This window comes from Suricata suricatta, chromosome 4, assembly GCF_006229205.1.
Source record: "Suricata suricatta isolate VVHF042 chromosome 4, meerkat_22Aug2017_6uvM2_HiC, whole genome shotgun sequence".
NCBI lineage: Eukaryota > Metazoa > Chordata > Mammalia > Carnivora > Herpestidae > Suricata > Suricata suricatta.
In genome coordinates this window covers 102,493,617-102,518,164 of record NC_043703.1, presented here as the reverse complement: position 1 = coordinate 102,518,164, position 24,548 = coordinate 102,493,617, and the positions used below count along the sequence as shown (strand labels likewise).

General features: G+C 35.9%; 1 long non-coding RNA gene across 2 annotated transcripts in view; it reads right to left on the bottom strand.

Moving 5' to 3' along the window:
• Positions 1 to 24,548, bottom strand: part of LOC115288998 — a 145,096-nt gene that overhangs the window by 42,427 nt on the left and 78,121 nt on the right. The window contains exons 3-7 of one of the 2 annotated variants that reach the window (XR_003907318.1): positions 21,486 to 21,576; positions 18,332 to 18,539; positions 15,746 to 15,964; positions 10,435 to 10,589; positions 5,273 to 5,367 (exon numbers count right to left, since the gene is read on the bottom strand). This is a non-coding gene — a long non-coding RNA (uncharacterized LOC115288998). Of the gene's footprint in view, positions 1 to 5,272; positions 5,368 to 9,313; positions 9,370 to 10,434; positions 10,590 to 15,745; positions 15,965 to 18,331; positions 18,540 to 21,485; positions 21,577 to 24,548 lie in introns of those variants that run through there. The other variant, XR_003907319.1, reaches the window with a different exon arrangement.

The following is a 24,548-nucleotide window of genomic DNA, read 5'->3' as shown; positions in this document are numbered from 1 at the left end:
CTCTGCCTGTTTTCCAAATGTTCTTCTTGTCATAGGTTTTTTTTCTGTTTCATCTGTTCTTTTTTTAATTTTGTCATTTTTCTTAGTATAATGTATTGATATTATTAAAATAACAATAAAACTGCTCCCTCCATAAAAAGAAAAAAAACCCTCCAATATTACAGCCTGACCTTGAATTCCTCAAAGAAAATTGATCTCCATTTGTCCTTTCACAGGGTAATTATCTGCTATAGTGGCCATTTCAACAAGAGTGAGAGAGCCAAGCCTGAAAATAGCTTTTCAGTTTTTGGAAATCTATTCCTTTAACCACTTGACTCTTACTGACAACAGTCAACAGCTGGATAGCCAGTATTTCTCATTGATTCCAAACTCATCAGGCTTTCTTAAAATGCATGGAATTTTTAGGTTGAAAAAGAAAATGAATACTATTATTTCAATAAATATATTTGCAGTGGCTCAGAGTATTTTAAATCTTCTGTTTGTACAACAAGTAATGTAAGTAGTATGATTTGAAAAGCCTCACAAAACCACTTCACCTAAATGACAGTTTTAGTAGCAGTAGCTTGTCCCTGTATATTGGCTATATCAATGACACCCATATTTCTTATTCATGGTGCTCCTGGTAATTCGTGACATGCACAGTATGTGTCTGCTCTCATTACGTTGGATTAAATAGGCGGAAAACTGCCACCTTCACAGTACAGCAGAGAGGAAAAGCTACACTATCTATTAATGAATCATTCATTTTTAAGTGGGCTAGAAAGAATCAGAGTCAACTGCTTAAAGGTTGCCTACATTGTCCGAGACTGAGAAGGAGTTATACAGTTTGGGGAAAAAACTAATTCAGAGAGGAGTGTGAGAAATGCTATATGTATTACTTTCCTCTTGTGGTTGTCACTTTCAGTGGCTTAAAACAACAGAAATTTATTCTCTTGCCGTTTTGGAGGTCAGAAATCTGAAGTCATTTCCACCAGGTGTCAGTAGGGCAGGTTCCTTTTGGAGGCGCTAAGGGGAGAATCTATTTCCTTCCGTTCTCTAGCTTCTGGAGGACTCCTGTATGTTCGGCTCATAACCATACCAATCTCCTGTCCATTCATCCCATCTCCTACACCTCTTCTACCGTCAGATTCCCATTCTTTCTCTCTCTCTCTCTTTCTCTCTCTCTCCCTCTCTCCCTCGCTCTCTCTCTCTCTCTCTCTCTCTCTTTAGTTTTATTTATTTTTGAGAAAGAAAGAGAGTGAGTACAGGCAGGAGAAGGGCAGAGAGAGAGGGAGACACAGAATCTGAAGCAGGCTCCAGGCTCTGAGCTGTCAGCACAGAGCCTGAGGCAGGCCTCAAACTCACAAACTGTGAGATCATGACCTTGGCTGAAGTCGGACACTTAACAGACTGAGCCATCCAGCCACCCTCTCTTTTATAGACACTTATGATTACATTCAGGGCCCAACCAGATAATCCATGATAATCTTTGCAGTATTCTTAACTTCAGTCATATTTGCAAAGTCCCTGTTGCCATGCGAGGTAACATTCACAAGTTCCAAGTTTTAGAACCTGGAAGTCTTTGGAGGCCATGATTCAGCCTACCAGAGTAGAGTTCTGTCTTTGTCTAAATATGCTAAAATATTTTCTCCCATTAAAAACAAACAAACAAACAAACTTCTCTAGATAGTATGACTTGTGATCATTTAGTAGTTAAAATAAATATGATCCCCAAAACACTTTTTCGTTAAAGAGTACTTAAGTCATGCTTTTCATAAAACATGATCCTCATTTATCAAAGTAAAATTGGCATTTTACTGACATGTCTCTACTCAGCTCTTGATTAGGTAGTCGTCCCACTTTTCTGTGTCATTCCAAATTGAAACTAATTATATGGGATAAAGGGACACACCTTTCTCCAGTAATGGTCTTTTCCTAATACAACTGATTGCATCTGCAAGGGCTTATTTCCAAAAAAAGATCACATTCTAGGTAATGTGGGTTAGGACTTCAATATATTAATTGGGGGGAGGGGCATAATTTAACTCGTAACCAACTGTGAGGTGGAAAACCATTGACTTAAACCCTGTCTTCTCTTTCATAGACAAGAAAGTGGAGCCCAGACAGGTTTGGGGTTTTGGCAAGGATCATACAGTGATAAAGGCTGAGCTAACAACTCAAGACTCCTAATTCCCATTCTGGGGCTCTTTCCATACTATTTGAATTGATTCTGTTTTGGATAATTAAGGATAGAAATATGACATTTCTTGGCTGATTTCAGTTGAATGTGTAATCTAGATATGCATGTTTTAAAAAGTAGCAAAGACGGAGTTTAACATTTTCTGACAAGATTTTCAGCCCAAGAGAACATTTGTGAGATTGCTTCTTAAAAGGAATCTTGGCAGCTTATTCCCTCTCAATTATAATTCTAAAGAAATTGCCCATCAATTTTATGTGTGCCCTCATTTGTGTCAAACAACTTTATCATGTCAGAAGCAACAACAACGATTAATTTACATGCACTGTACTCAATAAGTCATCAGGAGAGGATCTTGCCCTTTTCTGTATTTACAGTATTTCCGGAAAGTGCCCACTTCACTAAAACTTTCCCAGGTTCAGTGAAATTTCTATTATAACAACAATTTAGCAGCTTCCATGCATAATCCTGAGAGTCCTCTTCAGAAATCATCAGACACCTTGGCACAGAAATTAGACAGTTAATAAAGATTTAAAATAAGTTCCATGTGACTAGATATTACTTTGAAAGGCCAAGGGAGTGGCATCAACATTATTTAGGTTCCTTCTAACGTCACTTTTCTTTCAATGACAGAAAACCAAGACATTTATTTATATAGCTCAACGTTTGTGTTGGTTTGTAAGTTAAAATACACTATGAAACTAGTTTATTCTATACAGAAGAACTGGGATTGTGTTGCCTGGAGCTATGAAGTACTTTCCAAACAAACAACACAGGTTTGAGCAGAGTGAGAAAATTTCAGTTGGTGATTAGACCATAAAAGTATCTCCTGACCCTCAGAGTAGCTCCCTTTCCCCCTTGTATTCATTACAAATGAAACCAGGGGTGTAGAGGATGGAGAATACCTTGTATTGCTCAGTTCCATCAGGAACCAAGGATGCAATGGGATTCAGTCTAATTCAAGTGTTTACTTTTTTCTCTAGGGTAGTCACAGTTTTCTTATCAAACTGAAATTATATTTGATTTGTTATCATAAGTTAGATACAGGGGAATGTTAAGAAACCTGGACAACTGCAGAGCTGTCCATCAGTATAGGTTTAAATTTAGGAAAACCCCATCTGAATCCTCTTACATCAGTCACTACAGAAATTGTTAAATACATTTGCTTTCAGTTTTTAAGAGATGATATAAATGTAGGATAGTCTGTTCATTAAAAATAAAATACATGGGCACCTGGGTGGCTTAGTTGATTAACTGTCCAACTTCGGCTCAGGTTGTGAACTTGCAGTTTGTGAGTTTGAGCCCCGCATCGGGCTCTGTGCTGACAGCTCAGAGCCTGGAGCCTGCTTCGATTCTGTGTGTCCCTCTCTCTGTTCCTCCCCAGCTTGCACTCTGTCTGTCTGTCTCTCTCTCAAAAATAAATAAAGATTAAAGAATTTTTTTAAATAAAATACAGATACTACTTTGAAGTCAGAAAAATAAGAATTTTTTTAAAAGTCAAGTACAAATGTTCCCTTATTATCTTGAACCTTTAAGTACTAAAAGAACTAAATATTTAAAACCTAATTTTGATGAGTTTTCACTTTGTTAATATAGAAAATTGGCATTTTTTCATGAGGCAGTGTTTGCTGCTTAGGGATAATAATGTGACAAACATATTTTAAGAGAGAAAATAAAGAATGTTTAGACACAAACACTCTGAATTCAATTAAATGTCATAAAAACAAGGAACATTAAAATATAACACTGTAGAATATATGAGATTAAACTATGAAAATGTAGGGGTACCTGGGTGAGTCACTCAGTTAAGTGTCTGACTTCAGCCTAGCTCATAATCTCATGGTTAGTGTGTTTGAGCCCCACATTGGGCTCTGTGCTGACGGCCTGGAACTTGCTTCAGTGTCTGTGTCTCCCTCTCTCTCTCTCTCTTTTTCTTTCTGCCCCCCCCCCAACTCTTGCTCTCTCTCTCTCCTCTCTCAAAAATTAAAAAAAAATTAAAAATAATAAATAAATAAATAATGAAACTGTAGAAAGACAACAGTTTTCATACCTAAAACTTCATTCTTTTCTCATTCATTATTTTGTCCACAATAAGAATTTTTCTTTTTTCTTTTTCTTGGCTTTTAAACTTTCATAGAACACCAAATGGGTGTGAATTCTAGAATGATATTTATGCTGGCCAATAAATCACATTTGCAAAATATGCCAGAGGTGTTCATTTTCTTCTGAAAGTCCTTTGTGTTGCATTCTTTAGGAAATCTTTTTTCTACTATTGCCCCAAAATGGGAAATAGCCCAAAATCCTGCTAAATAATTTCCTAAGGAAGTTTCTTTGTATAGTTTATATAAACAGAAGTGTGAATGCTGTAAAAGAAGTAAAGTGTTCCTGAGCAGTATTCCCTAGACATTTTCTAAAAGATTTAAAACTGCAAGAGGACATAAAATTTACTCAAAATCAGATTCTTAGGTATATGTGGAAGGTAAATTTCTTTCAAAAATTCATGAATTCAAAATTTCCTCTGATGAGTTTTGAAAAATGCAACTACTGTAGTAGAGAAACAGACTAGGCTTGTCAAGTGGGAAAATGTAGGGAATTTACTAAAAGTGTTCTTGAGTGTGCCCTTGACTGAATGTAGTCACATAAAAGGAGTTATTTCCATTGACAACTCTGTAGTTGTTTTCTTTCTGTCAACGTAGGATGTGAAATAACCCAAAATGTTTTTAACATAAAAATTTGAACTGCCTCATTAATGTCTCATTAGACACTATCGGGCCAGGTTCCTCTGATCACCTCTCCCATCTGACCCTTGTTTTCCGCTGTGAAGTGGTAGACACCATGCCAATGTAAACCATCACTGCCATAAAGATTTTGAGATAGGTAGCATTATCATTCCTTTTTTTCTTTTTGGCTACTATTTTTTTTTATTTTTGTAGCATTATCATTCTTCAAAAACATTCAAATTTCCATCAGCAAAATTGGATTCATTTTTTAAAAAATAATCACAAGACACATTTTTTTCCCAATGTAACTTCAGGAAGTCTTATATTTTAGAAAATAATTATGTTTGTTTCTTAGTAAATCCTAGCTATTTCTTACCTCATTAATATGCAGACAGGCTTGCTGGAGAGCATAATGTTTTATTTACCTTGCTCCCATCACTTGAAACTCAGACATTCATGTAAATGTTGGCACTTGGCAAGGTGGACATAGAGTGCACAAGGGAAGTGATAAGGAAAATAAGAGAAAATTAGATTAAAAAAAGAAAATTGCTTCCTTCAACACTGAGTGCCCTTGAGGGTGTTGGAGCTGTTATCAGATTGAGTAGGCGATTTCTTAAAGTTCTATTTTTGATTTCACCTTACCTTGAAGAATGAAACATGTGAAAGTGTGTATTACTCTATACACTGAGATTTTTCTTAGTATGTTAATTGACATTCTTTTGATTGCAAGTATCAAAGCTCATGTGAAATGATTTAAGCTTAATATGGAAATTTATTTAAAGATACAGGGGATGTCTCAATGAACCAAAAATAGAAATATAATTGGGCTTTCTCTTACATTTAAGTATTTTTATTAATTTAACACTATCCTGAAAATCACTCCATATCAGATCATGTGGATCTTTCCAGTTATTTTCACAATGGCTATTTCTTTATCGTATGATACCTACCATAGCACTTATACCTAAGCTCCTGTGGATGAGCATTAATATTTTCCCAGTATTTGCTTGTACATGTAATATCATTGCAAATAACCTTGCGCATATGTGATTTCATACTGTGGGGTATATACTTCGGATGAGCTTTTAGGAGTAAGAAAGGATAAAATTTTTTGAAAATTTCAAGAGAAATGGTATCTGAGTCTAATTGTAATTTGTATATTTTATTATGAGCAAAGTTAAATATGTTTCTACATGTTAATGACAGTAAATCTTAATTTGTGAACTGTATCTTCATGAGGATTGACTTTTATGAGCAGAATTTTTGGCTTGGGGCTTGGTTTTCTTATTTTTTTCTTTTTAAAAAATCTCATCGTATATTAAGCAAATTAGCCCTTCCATCTACTTTTTATGTTATATTGGCTGAAAATATTTTTCTCTGTTTTCTTTTGACTTTGCTTATGCCTTCTTTTCCCTATGAAAAAGACTATCTTAAGTGTTTCAATTAGCCATCTGTTCTTTTATGGCTTCTGGATTTTAACAATATATTAAAATTAAAATGCCTTTCTTGAATGAAATCTGGCCATTTGTAGGAAAGTGGATGGACCTCGAGGGTGTCATGCTAAGCGAAATAAGTCAGGCAGAGAAGGACAGATACCATATGTTTGCACTCATAGGTCTCACAGGAGAACAGGAGAAACCTAATGGAGGACCAGGGGGAGGGGAAGAAGGAAAGAGAGTTGGGGAGAGAGAGGGATGCAAAACTTGAGAGACTATTGAACACTGACAACGAACTGAGGGTTGAAGGGGGAGGGGGGAAAAGAGGTGGTGGTGATGGAGGAGGGCACTTATGGGGAAGAGCACTGGGTGCTGTATGGAAACCAATTTGACAATAAACTATTAAAAATAATTAATTAATTAATTAAAATGCCTTTCTTATCCAGGTTATAAATTACTATTTTTTTTTTGCTTCACATTTAAAAAATACCTATTTTACTCTGCTAAAAATAGAACCAGAGATCTACTCTTTCAACACAATTTTAAATGTACAATACAGTATTTTGAACTTTAGGTTAAAATTACTCTATAGCACACATGTCTAGAGCTTATTCATTTTGCTTAACTGGAACATTATGCCATCTTTGATTAGTAACTTTCCATTTACCTCTTCTTTTAGTCCCTGGCAACCATTCTTCCACTTGTCTATGAATTTGACTATTTTAAATATGTCATATAAATAGAATTATGCTTTGCATTTATATCTCAGATACATGTGGAACTTACTGTAGGAATAGATATCAGATGTGGATTCATTCCTACTTTTGTCCAGTTGGCTAACTGTCCAAACTTTACATATTTTAAGAACCACTATATTCTTAACTTATGTATGAGATGCTTCCTTTATTGTGTATTAAAATGCTACATAAACATTGATTTGCACTTTGAATTTCTAGACTATTCCATTTGCCCATCAGTATGTGTGTGCATATATATGTGTGTATATATATGCACTACTACTATGTTCTTTTAATTACAGAGGTTTTATGTTACATTAGTTAGCTTATAGTCTCCTTGCATTGCTGTTGTTTCTTTGGGTTTTTAGATATAATTGAAAGTTTATTTTTCCAGGTAAACTTATTTTTCATATAAACTTCAGAAGTAACTTGCCTAGACTCAGACATTTTTATTGAAATGGAGTTAAATGGATGCATTACTTAGGAGGAACCAACATCTTCAGTGAGGCATCCTTTCCAAAAACAATAGTGGTCTTTTACATTCATGCAGGTTATTATTTGAATTTTTAAAAGTTTTGCCCAGCAGTTTTCACATTTCTTATTAAATTTACCTAAGTATGTTAGCCATTTATAACTAATATAAGATAAAAAATATTTTCTCCTCACTTATAATCTTTAAATTTTTGTTTTCATACATATGAAGTATATTGATTTTTGTCTGTTTATTTTATATTCTGCCACCATGCTGAATTATTTTATTATTTGTATTACACTTATCATTGATTCTCTTGAGTTGTCCAAGAATACTATTAGTTGTGTGTGTGTGTGCACACATGCTATTGTTTTATTTATTTATTAAAAAAAATTTTTTAATGTCTTTTATTTTGAGAGAGAGAGAGTCGGGAAGGGGCAGAGAGAGAGGGAGACACAGAATCTGAAACAGGCTCCAGGCTCTGAGCTGTCAGCACAGAGCCCGGTGCGGGCTTGAACCCGTGGGACTGTGAGATCATGACCTGAGCCAAAGTCAGTTGCTCAACTGACTGAGCCACCCAGGCACCCCTGTTTTATTTTAGTAACTGTGATATAGTAATTATAGAAATATATATTTGGTCATTCAAATTATTCAGATATATTTGATCTTCACCCACAGTTCCTGAAATTGCTTCAAAGTCATAAAGATGAAATGGGTGTTTTGCTATTAATGAAGGTGACCTCTGAAGCCCATCCAAGGGCAGGGATGGTTACCTAGGAAATCAGCCCTGTGATTAGAGAGTTGGAACTTGTGGTCCCTCCCTTGATATCAGGGGTGGAAGAAGGGCTGGAGGTTAAATCAACCAATGGCTAATGACTTAGCAATCATGACCATGTAAAGGAGCCTCCATAAAAAAAACAAGAAGACAGCATTTTGGTCGCTTTTTGGTGATCTTCCATCCTTAGAGAACCAGAATGTTTCTGCCAGGCCCTGAGCTCTAAAAGAACAGAAGCTCCTTTGTTTAGGATGTCGCTCTATGTATCTCTCCATCTGGCTATTGATTCATAACCTTTATCATATCCTTTAGTTAACTGATATTCATAAGTGTTTCCTTGAGTTCTGTGAGCTAATCTCACAAATTAATTGAAACCAAGGAGGAGGTTGTTGGAACTTCTAATCTGTAGCCATTTGGTCAGAAACACAGGTAAAAGACTGAACCTTGTGACTGGTGTCTGAAGTTGGGGAGTGGAGAGCAATCTGTAGGACTAAATGCTAAACTTGTGGAATCTGATGCTACTTCTGGATAGATAGTGTCAGAATTGAATTCTCAGGCGGTGTCTGAGAATTGCATGGTGTTGTGTGTTGGGGCAACTTCCTAACATTGGAATTGGGTCCAGAAACCCTAAGAGGGTAACTTTGTGGCATCTCACAATAACCACTTATCATGGTCACCAGTTACATAGGCTGGAGTCCACTGGGCAGTGCGGGTCATAGCTGGGATCACTGATGCATCTGCAGTTGCCTTATCAAATTAAGTAGCTCTGCTAGAAGTTAGCTGGCCAGAAGTTAGCTACAACTAAAATAGGGGTTTGTGGATAATGTGTCACTCATGCAACACGTTCAGCTAGGGCTGTTCTCATGGTAACTCAGTGGAGTTCCAAAAGTGTAAACAAAAGTGTGCAAAGTGTCTTGAGGCCTAGCTTCAGAACTGATGCAATGTTGTTTCCCCTACATTTGATTTACTTGCCAAAGAGATAAAAAGTCCAGTCCAGTTTACAGGATGAAGAAGTAGTTTCCATCTTTTAATGGAAGTAGCTGAAAAATGACACTGCAAATTGCAAAGAGGTATGGATTTAGGGAAGGGAATAATTTATGGCCATTTTCTGCAATCTATTACTATCTGCCCTCCTGCCGTGGTCTTTTACATTCCTCCCACATCTGAAATGCGCTTCTGTTGTACTCAAGGATTCCCAAAAGACTCATTTAGTTATGACATCGAGTACAAAGCCCAGAATTGCATTGCATAACCCATATTATGTGCTGACAGATCTCTCTATATTTTGGAGATCTCTTAACTAAAAAGACAAGTTAACTTCTCCTTCCCCACCCCCCACCCCCAATATGCTGTGGTGAGATGGGGATAGCATAACCAGAAAAGATACTGTCATTGTCAAAGAGCCACATGAGAGTCACTGATCTGTTGCAATTCTGACATTCCACTGGGCAAACATTGCTGCCCTGATCCAAGGAAAAGAAATGTTCCTCGATTAGTGCTCAGTTCTGTTCTGTGGAAATGGTTCCTTGGTCCAGTGTTTTCTACTACCCGCTGGGGATGCTTTGGTTCTCCATGGCTCTTGACTTCACCATCTAGACTCTTGATTTCAACATGTATTGTCCTAACTTTTCCATAAGAAATGGCCTATTTTGGCCGCTAAGCAGCTTTCTTCACATAGAAATTTGGGAGCTTAAAAAATATTTTGCAGTTTGAAAAAATCTCAATTAATTTTGCTATAATCTGCAACATATTCTGTAATACATACCTTTTGAAAACTAAAAGCCAGACTCAAAGTATATTTGCCAACTTGCCAATGTATTATGAGTCCATTGATGGAACAGAGGTATAAATATTAAAGAAGAATGTCTGATATATGTATGAAAGACCATCTTGTATTCTTGATTAGAGGAAACACCCTCTAAGAGAAGGATCTTTTAAGACCACTCACAAAGGGGTATGAATTTTCTTATTCTCTGGGTTCATATTTAGTGTTCTAAACTCATCCTTTGTGCATTCTTTCCCCCAAATTTTTTAGTCACACTCTCCTAAGCCCCTATTCTGTCTCCATTAAATGACTAGTAGTTTAGCCATTGTCCATTAATAAGGATCAGTCCTTACCTCAGGCTATTTTGGCTTCCATTAAAATGACACATACTGCTTAGTTATGACCACAGGCAGGATTTCTCTTCTATTTTCTTCAGGGCATTTGTGTTCAGACAAAAATGCTAAAAAGATCCTCTCTTGGTTGGTGGTTGCATACTGTGCAGCATTGTCTGTAAACAAGAGTTAAAATATTTCTCTTATCTGTTGACACTACTTAGGGAACTCTGGGTGAGGGGCTAAAGAGGGTCAGCTGTAGGATAGCTGTTATCATGCTAAAAATATGGACAAGTTCCTTGTGTTACTCAGGGCCTCATCAGATTTTTCAGGGACAAGCACAGGAAGTGCCTCTGGGCATTTTCCATGATAAGGCAGATGGATCTGCTAATGCCCAATTTACAGTAAGCGCTTGGATACCCAAGTCAATAGGTACCCGTGGTCAGACATTTAGAATTCACTACTTACCAGTGTGAAGATCTATGCTGGTTTTCAGAAGGTAATGCTGTACTTACTGAGGAGGGCACAGCTTTGCTACAATGTTAAATGACTTCAGAGCCAACTGTTTTTATCAGGGATTAACATAGATATAAATAATTTTAATTTAATGCCTTGAATATCATTGTGCTAAAATATCATTGGAAGAAGAGTCTGAGACACGTGTGATGTGGCCATTTAAGCCTTTTCATGCATGAATCTTGACACACAGTATAGAAATTTTCAAAGATCTTTTTAAAAAAATATTAATTTTTTTTGCAAAATACATGTCAGTAAAGGAGTATTATTCAAAATATGCAAAAAAATTAAAATTCAATAATAAGAAAAATAACAACACAATTTAAAAATGGACAAAAACTAGGGCACCTAGGTGGCTCTGTCTAAGAGTCTGATTCCATGATGTCACCATTCGTGAGATTGAGCCCCACATTGGGCTCCATGCTGGTGGTGTGGAGCCTGTTTGGGATTCCTTCTCTCCCTGCCCCTCCCCTGCTCACACTCTCTCAATCAAAATAAGTAAATAATGGTTTTTATTTAATGAGCAAGGACCTTAAGGGATACATCACCAAAGAAGATATACAGGTGGCAAATAGCCATATTGAAAGATACTCCTTTTAGTTTTGTTGAATGTTATTTCCTTCACTGTGCAGAAGATTTTTATTTTTTAAATTTATTTTATTTTTATTTTAGAAAACATTTTTAAATGTTTATTTTTGAGAGAGAGATAAGAGAGAGAGATAGAGAGAGAGAGAGAGAGAGAGAGAGAGAGAATGAGTGGGGGAGAGGCTGAGAAAGAGGGAGACAGAGAATCCCAACAGACACCCTGTGTTGTCAGCAGAGCCCCACACAGGCCTGGAAAATGAGAACAGTAGATCATGACCTGAGCCACAATCAAGAGTTTGATGCTTAACCAGCTGAGCCATTCAGGTGCCACCAGATTTTTATTTTGATGAAATCCCAATAGGTTTTTTGTTTGTTTGTTTGTTTCCCTTGCCTCAGGAGACAATGTTAATGTGATGTCAAAGAGATTTTGGCTATGTTCTCCTCTAGGATTTTATGGTTTCAGGTCTCACATTTAGGTCTTTAATCCATTTTGAATTTATTTTTAAGCATGGTTCAAGAAAATGGTTCTGTTTTATTCTTTTGCATATAGTGTCGTTTCCCCAACAGCATTGTTCAAGAGACTGCTTTTCCTATTGCATATTCCTATCCTCCTTTGTCAAAGATTAAATGACTATATAATTGTGGGTTCATTTCTTGGTTTTCTATTCTGTTTCATTGATCTATGTGTCCATTTTTTGTGATAGTACTATACTGTTTTGATTACTATAGCTTTGTAATATAACTTGAAATCCGGAATTGTGATGCCTCCAGCTTTGTTTTTCTTTCTCAGGGTAACATGGGCTGTTTACCGTCTTTTGTGGTTCCACATGTATTATAGGATTGTTTGTTCTAGCTACTAACTGGAACTCAGATTAAACCTAAAACCTAAAACAAAACAAACAAACAGAAAAACAAGAAACAAAAACCCTCCTGACCATGTCATCAGTAAATTAAAACAACAATGAGATACCACTACATACCCATCAAAATGGCCAAAATCAAAATCCAGACCCAATAACACCAAATACTGATGAGGATGTGGAGCACCAGGAACTCTCATTCCTTGCTGGTGCGAATGCTAAATGGTACAGCCATATTAGAAGACAGTATAGAGGTTTCTTATAAAACTACACAGTCTCTTACCATATGATCCAGCAATCATACTACTTGTAAAGACTTATGTCCACAGAAAGCTTTGCATTTGAATTTATAGGAGCTTTATTCATAATTGCCAAAACTTAGAAGCAACAAAGATGTCTTTCAGTAGGTGAATGGACAAATAAAATATGGTACATCCAGACAATGGAATGTTATTCTCCGCTAAAAAGAAATGGGCTATCAAGCCATGAAAACAAAGTATCCTTTTAGAAAATTTAAATGCATATTACTAGGTGAAGGAATGCTACATACATGTGATTCCAACTATATGACATTCTCAAAAAGGCAAAAGAATGGAGACCACAAAAAGGATTTGTGGTTATAAGGTGATGGATGGAAGGGGAGGACTGACTAGGTTAAGTACAGAGGATTTTTAAGACAGTGAATATACTATGTGTGGTGCTTTAATGATGGACATATGTCATTATATATTTCTCCAAACCCATAGAATGTACAACCAGGAGTAAACTCTAATGTAAACTGTAGACTTTGGGTGATTATGATGTGTCAGTGTAGTTACTAAATGTATTACTCAACTGTGAGGGGGAAGATTGATAATGGAAAAACTATATATGCATGAGGGCAAGGATATTTGGGAAATCTCTCTACCTTCCTTTTGAGTTTGCTATGAACCTAAAACTTCTTTGGAAAAAAATGAAGTCTTAAGAAATACAATGTAAACATTACATTTTTGAGTTTTAATATAGTGCACAAATGTATACATCTTTGTAGCCATCACTCAGAGCAAGATTTAGAACATTTCCCACACCCACACCCAGAAATAAATATTTTTCTTGACTTAAAGCAACATAATTTAAACAGTTTTGCCTGTTCTTGAATTCAATATAAATGAAATCATATAATATGTACTCTTTTGTTTGACTCATTTTGCTCATCACAGTATCAATGAAATTCATTCATATTGTTGATATTGTTGCAGGTAGCAAACATTTCGTCATTTTTGTTGCTAAATCGTATTTCATTGTATGAATATGCATTTTTATATTTACCCATTCAACTGGTGATAGGAATTTGAACAAGGTGCAGGTTTTGGCTTCTGTGATTAAAATCTCATGAAGATTCTTGCATAGGTGTTTTGCTAGCCACTGCTCTTATTTATCTTGAGTATACACTTAAAAGTGGGTCTAGTAATATGGTATTAAACTGGTATATATATATACACACACACACATACATATATACAGACACACACACACACACACACACATATATATATATATATACATACACACACACATATATATACATACATACGTATATATATTTGGAATGAACTGTTTTCCAAACTGCTTTTACCAATTTACAGTCTCACTAGCAATAGATAGACCTCTAGTTGCTACATATTTTCTTTATACATGTTAGTGGGTGTGTAGTAGAACCTAAATACAGTCATATTTTGAATTTAGCAAAGGCTTGGTGCCTTTTTAATACTTACCTGCTATTTAAATACATTATTTTGTGAAATGCCTACCAAAGTCTTTTGTCCAATTTTTTTCGTTTTCCTTTTTATTTCTGATTTAGAGGTGGTTATTTTCTCATTCTGAATATGAACCTTTTGCTGTGTATATATTATATGCATGTCTTTCATGAGTCGAATGATGTAAAGCTTTCAAAATGATAGCAAATGTTCTGCTCATAGGTTTCTTGTGGATTTACAGAACAAAATAACAATAACTATATATAACTATATATATAATATAACTTTCAGGGTGCCTGGGTGGCTCAGTCAGTTAAGCAACGAACTTCGGCTCAGGTCATGATCTCACAGTTTGTGGGTTCGAGCTCAGAGCCTGGAGCCTGCTTCAGATTCTGTATCCCCCTCACTCTCTGCCCCTCCCCTGTTCACACTGTCTCTCTCTCTCTCTCAAAAATAAATAAAACATTAAATGTTTTAAGTCACTTTCTTGAAAATTACTATATAGCACATTTTAAAGTGGTTGGTGCTAGCCATGGGGATGCATGAAACAGCCTAGTCATCCCTACCAAGAGGAACAAGTTACAGGTCTAATTGTATTTTTATGTCCAAGGTCTTTGCTTTCTATTTTTGGACTTGTAGCCCAAGATTGGGCTTGAAATCCAAGGATAGGTTTTTGAAGTTTATTTGAATAATTGAGATTTCATGTAACTTTTAGCTCTATAGTTCAATTTTCTCCTTAACTTAAGGGTTAAGAATGTTAAACTTTTATGTGGCTTCAATATTCATATGATATTGTCTGCTAAAAGCTTAATATAACTAAGTAGATCAAGAATTATAAATTTTTAAAATATCACGTTACCTACTAATTTTTAAGTGTAAAGGATAAAAGTGCATTTCAGTATAATAAAAAAAATCATAACTCACAGTGATTTGGGGAAAGGGACTCCTTTTTTGTTCATATGTGCTGTGGATCCTTTGGTTAGATTTACTAGTGGCAGAGGCATAAATGGGGTCAGTTAGCAGTAATGGACAATAACAACAGCTTGAATTCTTTTGAACAATTTTGTAGAGTTTTATAAAAAAAATTATGGTAGGGAATATCAATTGGCCCTCAATATTTCCCAGATATTCTATGATATTCTGCCATTGGCTCTCTCCAGTGATATATAAAACTTTTTTCCATTCTTCTTAATCCATTAACTTCCCACCACTCTAAGGAATCCCCACAGGGCCAATTTCAACACCTACTGGGTCAGGGAGAGTAAAGTTAATGTAAAAAGTTCTCAGAGTTGTGTCTCTTGCTCTTTACTCTCCTCTCCACTATACCCAGACTCTAGAGAGATCCGGAGTTGAGTGGGCAGGGATTTGGAAAGGGTGAAGATACACAAGACAGAGATCCCCAAGAGGCCAGCTCTGAGTCATTATTCCCTGTAGTCATAAGACAGAGGAAGATCTCACAGTAAATCAAATTGAAACTTGATTCCTACATTACTACATAGAACTGGACATTGTAGTAAACATACTTTTTGTGCCATTAAGAATTGAGAGAATCACAAGTATGCTAGTCAGCTTGGGCTGCTATAACATATTACTATAGACTTGGTGGCTAATAAACAACAGAAATTTATTACTCACAGTTTCTGAAGGCTGGGGAGAGATCAGGGTGCCACCTTGTTTGAATTCTGGTGACAGCTCTTGTCCAGTTTGCAGACTGCCAACTTCTTGTTGTGTCCTCACGGGACAGAAGAAGAGTGAGCTGGCTCTCTGACCTCTCCTTATAAAGGCACTGGTCCCATTCATGAGGGTGTTGCACTCTCCAAATACGGCAACAATAGGGATTGTATTTCAACATATCTATTTGTGGCCGGGAGGGAAGACACAAACATTCAGTTTGTGAAGATAATCTCAATAGATGAGTTGAAGAGAAAATTAATGGGATACTCTCTTTCAGTTTTCATCTAAATGAAGATGCAACTATTCCCCTACTGAATAAATTTTAATGAGTTAGCAGGAGACAAAAGTTGCATTTGGTTTTGTCATGAGATTAGCTTGTTCAACAAAGTCACTAAAGGTGGTATACTATTCTTGTTTCTCTTCCATTCCTGTACTCAACAATGCAATCCTCGAGCCATTAGGTAGGAGAAAACAAGGTGGGCATCTGCACTAGGGGATAAGGGGCCATGGGGGCCCAGAGCACAGGATGAGAGTCAGAGCTGGTGTCAGAGCCTGAAAAGAAAAGAAGGACATCCACACAAAGAGGTAGCCTTGCCTGGAGTATTGAGCCCAAATGGATGAAGAGACACCCATGAGGTGGGGATGAATGATAGAGGGAGGCAGTCTGGGTATGGTGGGGGAGGTAGAGCCAAAGAAGCGTGAAGAGATCATCCATCCAAAGCTTTGTCTACCCAGGGGCTTCACTAATCAGGTGATTGGATGGGTACCTGACAGTTAATTGAAAGACTGTGAAGTCATTTGCTATATGTCTAGTATTGGGCTGTTGTCCAGAGACTTCTGGGAATTGTTATCAAGACAGGATTTGGGGAACTGAGGGTTGGAAAATACAATGGAGTCTCTCCACTCATTTTATTAGTGTCTCTGTATTCAGCTCCATGCCTTTATCCTTATCCCACCCACCCCCAATTTTGGTGCTGCCAAATAAAGGCCAACCTCTTGCTGGAATTCACAGGTCTAAATAAAAGAAAATGCTAAGAAGTGATACTTCTGATGGTTTGGCTTTTGGTATTGCTTTGGATTAAGATTACTCTTTCTTTAAATAGTAGGTGCACACACACGGGCACGCGCGCACACATACACACACAGACACACACAAACACACAGATGAGTGTATGAGGAAGAGAAAGTAATGACAATGAATGGGGATGCAGAACCTACAGAAGCCAAGTTTGCAAGTTTGCACTTTGACCCAAAGCAGTTCTAAAACACACTTAGGCATAAAACTCAGAATATGAAAACATGCCAGAGAATATGAACTTAAAATTCAGGTTTTAAATTCATTCAAACGGAAATATTTTCCATTTTCTGCAGGACCAGAATATTTTGTATGTTTGAATGTAAAACTTTTAATCTGCATCTGTCACACTGCTGTGTATAGAATACCAATTTAATGGTTTAATTGTATTAAACCAAAAATGAACAAAAAAACTCACCCCCTATATGTTGGACATTGTACTCCCTTGGTCATTGTGCCATTGTCTTAAAATGCAACTCAGCATCCTCCCATCACCCCATTCATTCTGAGCTAACCTAAGATTGATCCTCTTAACTCAAAAGCCCTAAAAGTTTATTAAGAAATAACAAAAAAACACTTCAAAATTATAAGGGAATCATTACCATTGTATACTTATTTTTGACAGAAGTGATTGGCGAAATAATGTAGAGTGCATCATAATGTATTTCTTCCATACACAGTGGGAATTGTCAGGTATGGTGCTTTGGAAATAAAACAACAAAAACCTAACCAGCAAGACTATTCTAGAGAGATGAAAAGCAGAAAGTAACTCACTTTTCAGAAATAAATAATTCAGTTTTATGTATTTCTCCCCCTCCCACTCCTAAAAGCCCCTCCACATCCACCATCACTGAACGCTGGTGAACGGGAAGATGAAGTGCTAATGAGCAAATCCTTGAGGCTAAGTGGATAGTTTAAAATTATTGCTGAAATTGTACCTTGTCTGCCTTCATATCTGCATTTTTATTAAATATGTATTATTCTTTCTTCTTTAAAAAGCATTATTTAGGGTGCATAATTTGTATATATTCCCATTTTCTTCTAGATTACACATAAAAAGGCTTTTCTCTGGAAATAGATGTACTCAATCATGAGAGAAACTTAATCTTCAAAATTCCTGAAGCATATTTTTTGAGATTTCATGTCTTTAAATACATTTAATTCATTTCCATATTTATGATGAGGAGACAGTGTAGATATATGCACAAGTCCATGATGGGAACAAATCACATAGATATATTCTGAATTCTGCCTTTAATTCGGCAAAAGCTTATAAATATGGAAAAGACTTTTCATATGTAAGTGCTAAACAACAAACAGAAGTTCTTTTATTTCCACGCTGCAAAGATTTAGGAAGAAAGAGCAGGTTAGTAAAATGGTGTGTAAAACAGACTGATTTTAACTAATATTTTAAGATAGATTAAACCAATGTTTTAGGGAGAAAAGGCTTGGCCAATATACATGATACCTACCTTTTTGAGAGTGACCCACTGTCTCATCAGTAATTCTTCCATTGGAGATAAACTTCAAGTTGTGAAGATAATTTTCCATTTGGATTTAAAATACTTTGTCAACAGTTGGTTTAGGTCACTGAAATGGTGTTTCCATCTTATGACTAAGTCTCATGCTGATTTTTAAGGTATTTTCAAGAATAAGCTTCTAAGGATCTGGAGAATACACCTGGGGAACAATGAGTCATACATGTTTCACATTTTTATAATACTTTAGTAGAACTTTTCCCCCATAAATGGCTTGATTGACTGAATATATTTTTAAATGATGTAGATTTTTTTCACCAATGAAAACAAATCATGAAACATGCTATATCCATATTCCTTTTGGAGATTTTGTTACTTTAGTGTACTATACAAAGGGAAAAGATTAGAAGTATTTCTTGAACAAATGCACTTTATGAATACTTGTCATGCAGGCAGAAGGAATTAATGCCCAGAAATAAACTTCTTAATGTATTTCCTAAGCATGGACCACAATAGTCCTTTGACTGCTTCTCAGATTGCTTTTTTGAGCCATTTTGAACAGGTTTTAATGAAACATTTTTGAAGACAAAAACCCCTTGCTTCACTAAAACAATACTCCTTTTGATATATGGGTTCTAATTCTTTGATTTATAAGGTAATGGTATCCATAGCATAGTTAGGAGTTACTCTATTTATAGAGTAAGGAGAGTTAGGAAAGTTGGCTATGTGTGCACATGCACACACCCGTGGCCACACACACACACACACACACACACACACACACACGTGCATAAAGAATAGTAGTGTATTTGCATTTGTAAAACAAATGAAATTATAGGTAAGAATAAAAACAAAAAATCAAAACTTCACATTTTCCTTACCCAGAGAACACCACAGTTAACTCCTTAGTGCATAACCAGAGGGATGCTATAACAGGTTCCTACTGTCTCCTAGATCTGATTGTGCACATCTTCTCCAGTTGCGTATTCAGTGACATTGTATTGGTATTGTGTTGATTGCCATATGGTTTATTGCCATAGTGGGAATATTAACTGCATGATAATCAGCAAGTGCTAGAGACTAATCACCACTCCCCAAGCAGGTTTACCAGCCTACTACTAAAAATACCCTTCTGGAGCTTTCTCTGTACATACATGTGTATGTGTGCATGCATAACATTACAGAATGTTATGTTTATGTATATCATCAATGTTTAAATATATGAGCCTAGAACATAGTAAATAATTGATTAGCTTTAATTATTTTAATTGTTGATAATATTGGTGTGGGGGAAAATGAGAGTTCTTTTTCACAGAAATGTTCTCAATAAATTGATCGTTAAAATCTTATGGTCTGTCAAAAGTCAATTAAAAATTTAACAGCTATTAAATCAAAATTAAATGAATTTTGGAGAAAGATCTATTATTCTCTTTTGAGTCATTGAATGAACTGTTTTAAAGAAATAAAGAATTCCTTGGCAGATTTTTAAAAGTTATAGAAAAGGGTCAGCAAAGACAAAGCTCTTACCAAGAGAACACTGCCGGCATTCTTAATAGTATCTCTAAATAATTCGGACTCTAATAAGTACCACTAAGGAAGATTTAAAATTGTACACTGGGAATAAGCATTTAAAATGAAATACGATTTTTGGGGTGCCGAGGTGGCTCAGCCAATTGAGCATCTGACTCTTGATTTCGGTTCAGGTCATGATCTCATGGTTCATGAGATTGAACTCCATGTTAGGCTCTGTGCTGATAGCATGGAACCTGCTTGGGATTCTCTCTCTCAAATTTTCCTCTGCCCCTCCCCAACTCATGTGCAGTCTCAAAAAAGAAATAAAATAAATGCTAAAAAATAAAATGAAGGGGCGCCTGGGTGGCTCAGTTGCGTAAGCCTCCGACTTCGGCTCAGGTCAGTTCTCAGGTTTGTGGGTTCAAGCCCCGCGTCGGGCTCTGTGCTGACAGCCAGCTCAGAGCCTGGAGCCTGCTTCCAGTTCTGTGTCTCCTTCTCTCTCTGCCCCTCCCCCTCTCATGCTCTGTCACTCTCTGTATCAAGCATAAATAAAACATTAAAAATTAAAAAAATTAAAAAAATAAAAAATGAAATATGATTTTTAAATTTCAGGATAGACTCAGTAATAAAATATTCTTTGTCTATAAATGTAAGAGTGGTTTATTAATCTTCACACCATGATTAATAATACAATCTTTTTGTTTTTTATTTAATCTTTTCAGTTTTAAAATATAAAGTGTGTTGAGAGTTGCAAGTTTGATGAACCTTTTCCAAAATATTCAACTAATTTTATAAAACTCATGACAGTGTATACAGGAAGTAGAGCTAGATCATTTTCAAGATCTTAAAATAAATGTGAATTTACTTTTGAAGCCAGAAAATGTTGATTTTGATATGTTTTATTCATTTAGAACATGATATATTTATCTTTAAAATTATGGATAACCCTATCAGGCAGTTGACTTGTTAAAAAAAAAAAAAAAGGAATAATCAAATTAGTACCTTCGGATCATGATCATGTTAGGCAAAACAGAAAAAGATCCACCTAGAGTATAGTTGACTTGACAAGGTTTTGACATCCTTTGCACATGTTTCTCCTTGCTGGAGTAACTATCCTTATTGGGAAATACAGTTTTCCCCAAATTAATTTAATAGTAAAATAATTTTTTTAAAGATTTTATTTTTAAGTAATCTCTGTACCCAGGATAGGGCTTGAATTTATGATGCCCAGGTCGAGAGTCCCATGAGGGGCGCCTGGGGGGCTCAGTCTAAGGTTAAGCATCCCACTCTTGATTTCAGCTCAGGTCATGATCTCATGCTTGTGAGACGGATCCCCACGTGGGGTTCTGCACTGGATGTGGAGTCTGCTTAAGATTCTCTCTCTCCATCTCCCTCTGCCCCAGAGGGAGTATGTGCCTGCTCTCTCTAGGTCAAACAACAACAACAACAAAACAAAAAACTAGTCACGTGCTCTATATCGTGAGCCAGCCCAGTGTCCTGACAGTAAAGGATTTCAGTTACAATGGCAAATAATTGGATGTACACGTTCAAGATATATATACAACAATGAGTTTTATGTAGCAGATTCAAAGTAAGAAAAAAAAGCTGTCAAATGAATAGCAATAAAATCTATGACCTTTCAGAAATTCCTGGACTCACTAAGTCTTCTGAGCAGCTCCCGGGTATCACAGACAATGCACTTTAATGCACTCACCAGGAAAAGGTCACTGGAAATGGAAAAGCACATTCAATTGCACATGTCCTCATGTTAACTTATAAATTAAGTGACTTTCTTTTCAGAAAAATTAGGAAAAAAGAAATATCAAAGGTCAAATATGTGAAAGAAAGATAAAAATATAGACACTTACATTCTTACATCAATAGCTGAATAGATGCAAAAAAAAAAGCAATCCTAAAGAAAATTTGCTTTCCTTCATTTAGCCAGGAATCTTAATTGAACAAAGAATCATCACATTACAGTTTGTGTTTATATTTCAATCACTGTGTTATTTATCTGTCACTGATCTTTTATTAATTTGGAATGGCATCTAAAGAACACTTTAAAAACATACAGTTAGAAAACACTTCTGGTCAATGCTTTTATTTTACACATGAAGTAATAAAGACACAGGAGGTGAAATTACACAGGGTTACAGTAGTTCTTATCTGAAAAGGCAGAACAGGTATATGACTTTTCTGAATTCAAGTTTGCTAATGTTTTTGCTATGTGATATTGCTACCTATGGATACAAATTATACTCTTTAGCTTGAAGATGTTTGTTTCCATCAGTTAAAAAACGTCAAAAAATCTTAGAAGTGGTGATACAGAGAAATATTTTGTAAAACAAGTCCAGAAAGAATTATTTTAATAAATTTGATGCTGGTCTTTATATCATATAATTTAACCATGTTGAATGCCAGACTTCTTACCCAAACTAAAAGATTGTTTTGAAGGCCCATTGAAGTATATAATTTTAGAATTCATATTATCTTCTCCTGTCTACCGAAAGAGGTCAGGGATTCTTACAAAAGTGTAACCTTATTGCTCATGTTCTAGCTAAATGCCCTTTGGCAAACCAACTTTAATTCTTCTTGAAAGTACTCTCAAAGAATAAAGATTCCCTACAATGGTCTGTGAAGCAATACTATTATTATATAATTTGTTCACTCAATAAATTTTAGCTTTAAAAGAAGAAAACTTCATATTAGATGACTAAATTAATATGCATCACATCAAAGAATCCATAGCTAGACATCTAAGCAAATAATCATTTGGTTCAACATTCAGTAAAGAATATTGCCTTGAAGTCCCTAAGTTCCATAGTATCATTGACTAAATGTATACATTTAATTCTACTTCAAGATTTTTTTAGGGGCGCCTGGGTGGCTCAGTTGGTTAAGCCTCCGACTTCGGCTCAGGTCAGATCTCACGCTTGTGGGTTCGAGCCCCGTGTCAGGCTCTGTGTAGACAGCTAGCTCAGAGCTGGAGCCTGCTTCCGGTTCTATGTCTCCTTCTCTCTCTGTCCCTCCCCCTCTCATGCTCTGTCTCTCTCTGTATCAAAAATAAATAAAAACATTTAAAAAATTTTAAAACAAAGATTTTTTACTATCCTAAAACTTAATTTCTTTTTTCTTTGTAAAATCAGGAGAATAGTCATGTAGGTAACACATTGTATGAAGCATCACTCCTCTGGGAATCTGGGTTGGAACTGCAAGGTTTACAGAAATAGCTACTTGTCTCTGGCCCATATACCTGTCAGCTCCAGCTCTGTGGGATAACTTTAGCACACCAGTTTGTCAGAAGTACAAAGAGCTGGGGTGTAGGGTGTTGGGGAAATATAACTGAAAGCAAATACTCTCTCTAGTCAAAACAGAAAACCTCTCCAAAAAGTAGCACAGCAAGAAAACAATTTTATTATTGAATAAACCATTAAAATAGAATGTGATGCTCACTTGCAGACAATCCATTAAGGAGATCACAAAGACAAAAAGAAATCTTACTGTTTCATATAGTCAAACAGATACAACTCATTGCATACATTTTTCAAAATAAACAGTTAGTCCTCAAAGAAGTCTTGATAACATTATTTGTCACATGTAGTTTGTCCTCAATTCACCAGGTAATTGGGGAGGCCACTTCTGTTTGCCAATTGCCTTTATCCAGTGGAAAAATAAAATTTCTTATATCTGTGAAAGCAGGTGGGTTTGGAACCAGGCACCTGTTGAAACTAGACTCTTCTTCTCCCATGGAAACTGGGAGATAAGAGCACCATTTTTCCTTGCTGATTACATTATAAAGACATTTTTTTTTTTCACCCCAAATTCATTAGAAAAATATTCCTGGGTGGTAAACCTGACAAGAGGCTTGGTTAGCTTTTTGAAAGATATGCAGAGTATCTCAAAGTAGCAGAGAAAGAGTACATTCTTATACGGTTTCTAATGCAAGTGCTTTAAGAAATAGGATGGGGAGAGTCTCTTTTTTTTTAAATTAGGAAAAATTAACATTTTCCTCATTTTTAACTTGTAGTGATACTTCTGAGAGGGACAGATTATTGTAGATTTATTGTTTTTGTAATGCTCATTTATTTATTTTGAGAGAGAAAGAGAGGGAGGGGTAGAGAGAGAGAGAGAGAGAATGGCACCAGGCTCCACGCTGTCCGCCCAGAGCAAGATGCAGGGTTTGATCTCACGAACTCTGAGATCATGGCCTGAGCTGAAATAAAGAGCTGGAGGCTTAAGCAACTGAGCCACCCAGGTGCACCAATTTGTATTTTTTACCTAATACTTCATATAATATTTTGTTGAGTGTACCATTTTGAACCTAACAGAAAAGGATACTTAACCTAAATTTATAAATACAATATATTTGAAATAAATTCAGTTATCATATTTTTGAATTCCTAATTTTAAGGCTTAATTTGTTGTCTACATTTAGCTTTATAAATTATACTTTTTTTTTCAGTGTCTATGTGTCTCTGTGTATGAATGGAAGAATTATAATGTGTCTCTTTCTCCATGACACAGCAGCGACTCAACCCCTGGCCTCCTGGTATAGTTGTTTGGATAGAATTGGTATAGAGAACCTTCCCATTTTTAGAGTAGATCTGATTTATATGAACTATATATCTCTATCTCTATCTATCTATCTATCTATCTATCTATCTATCTATCATCTCTATATATATCAAATAAACCAATC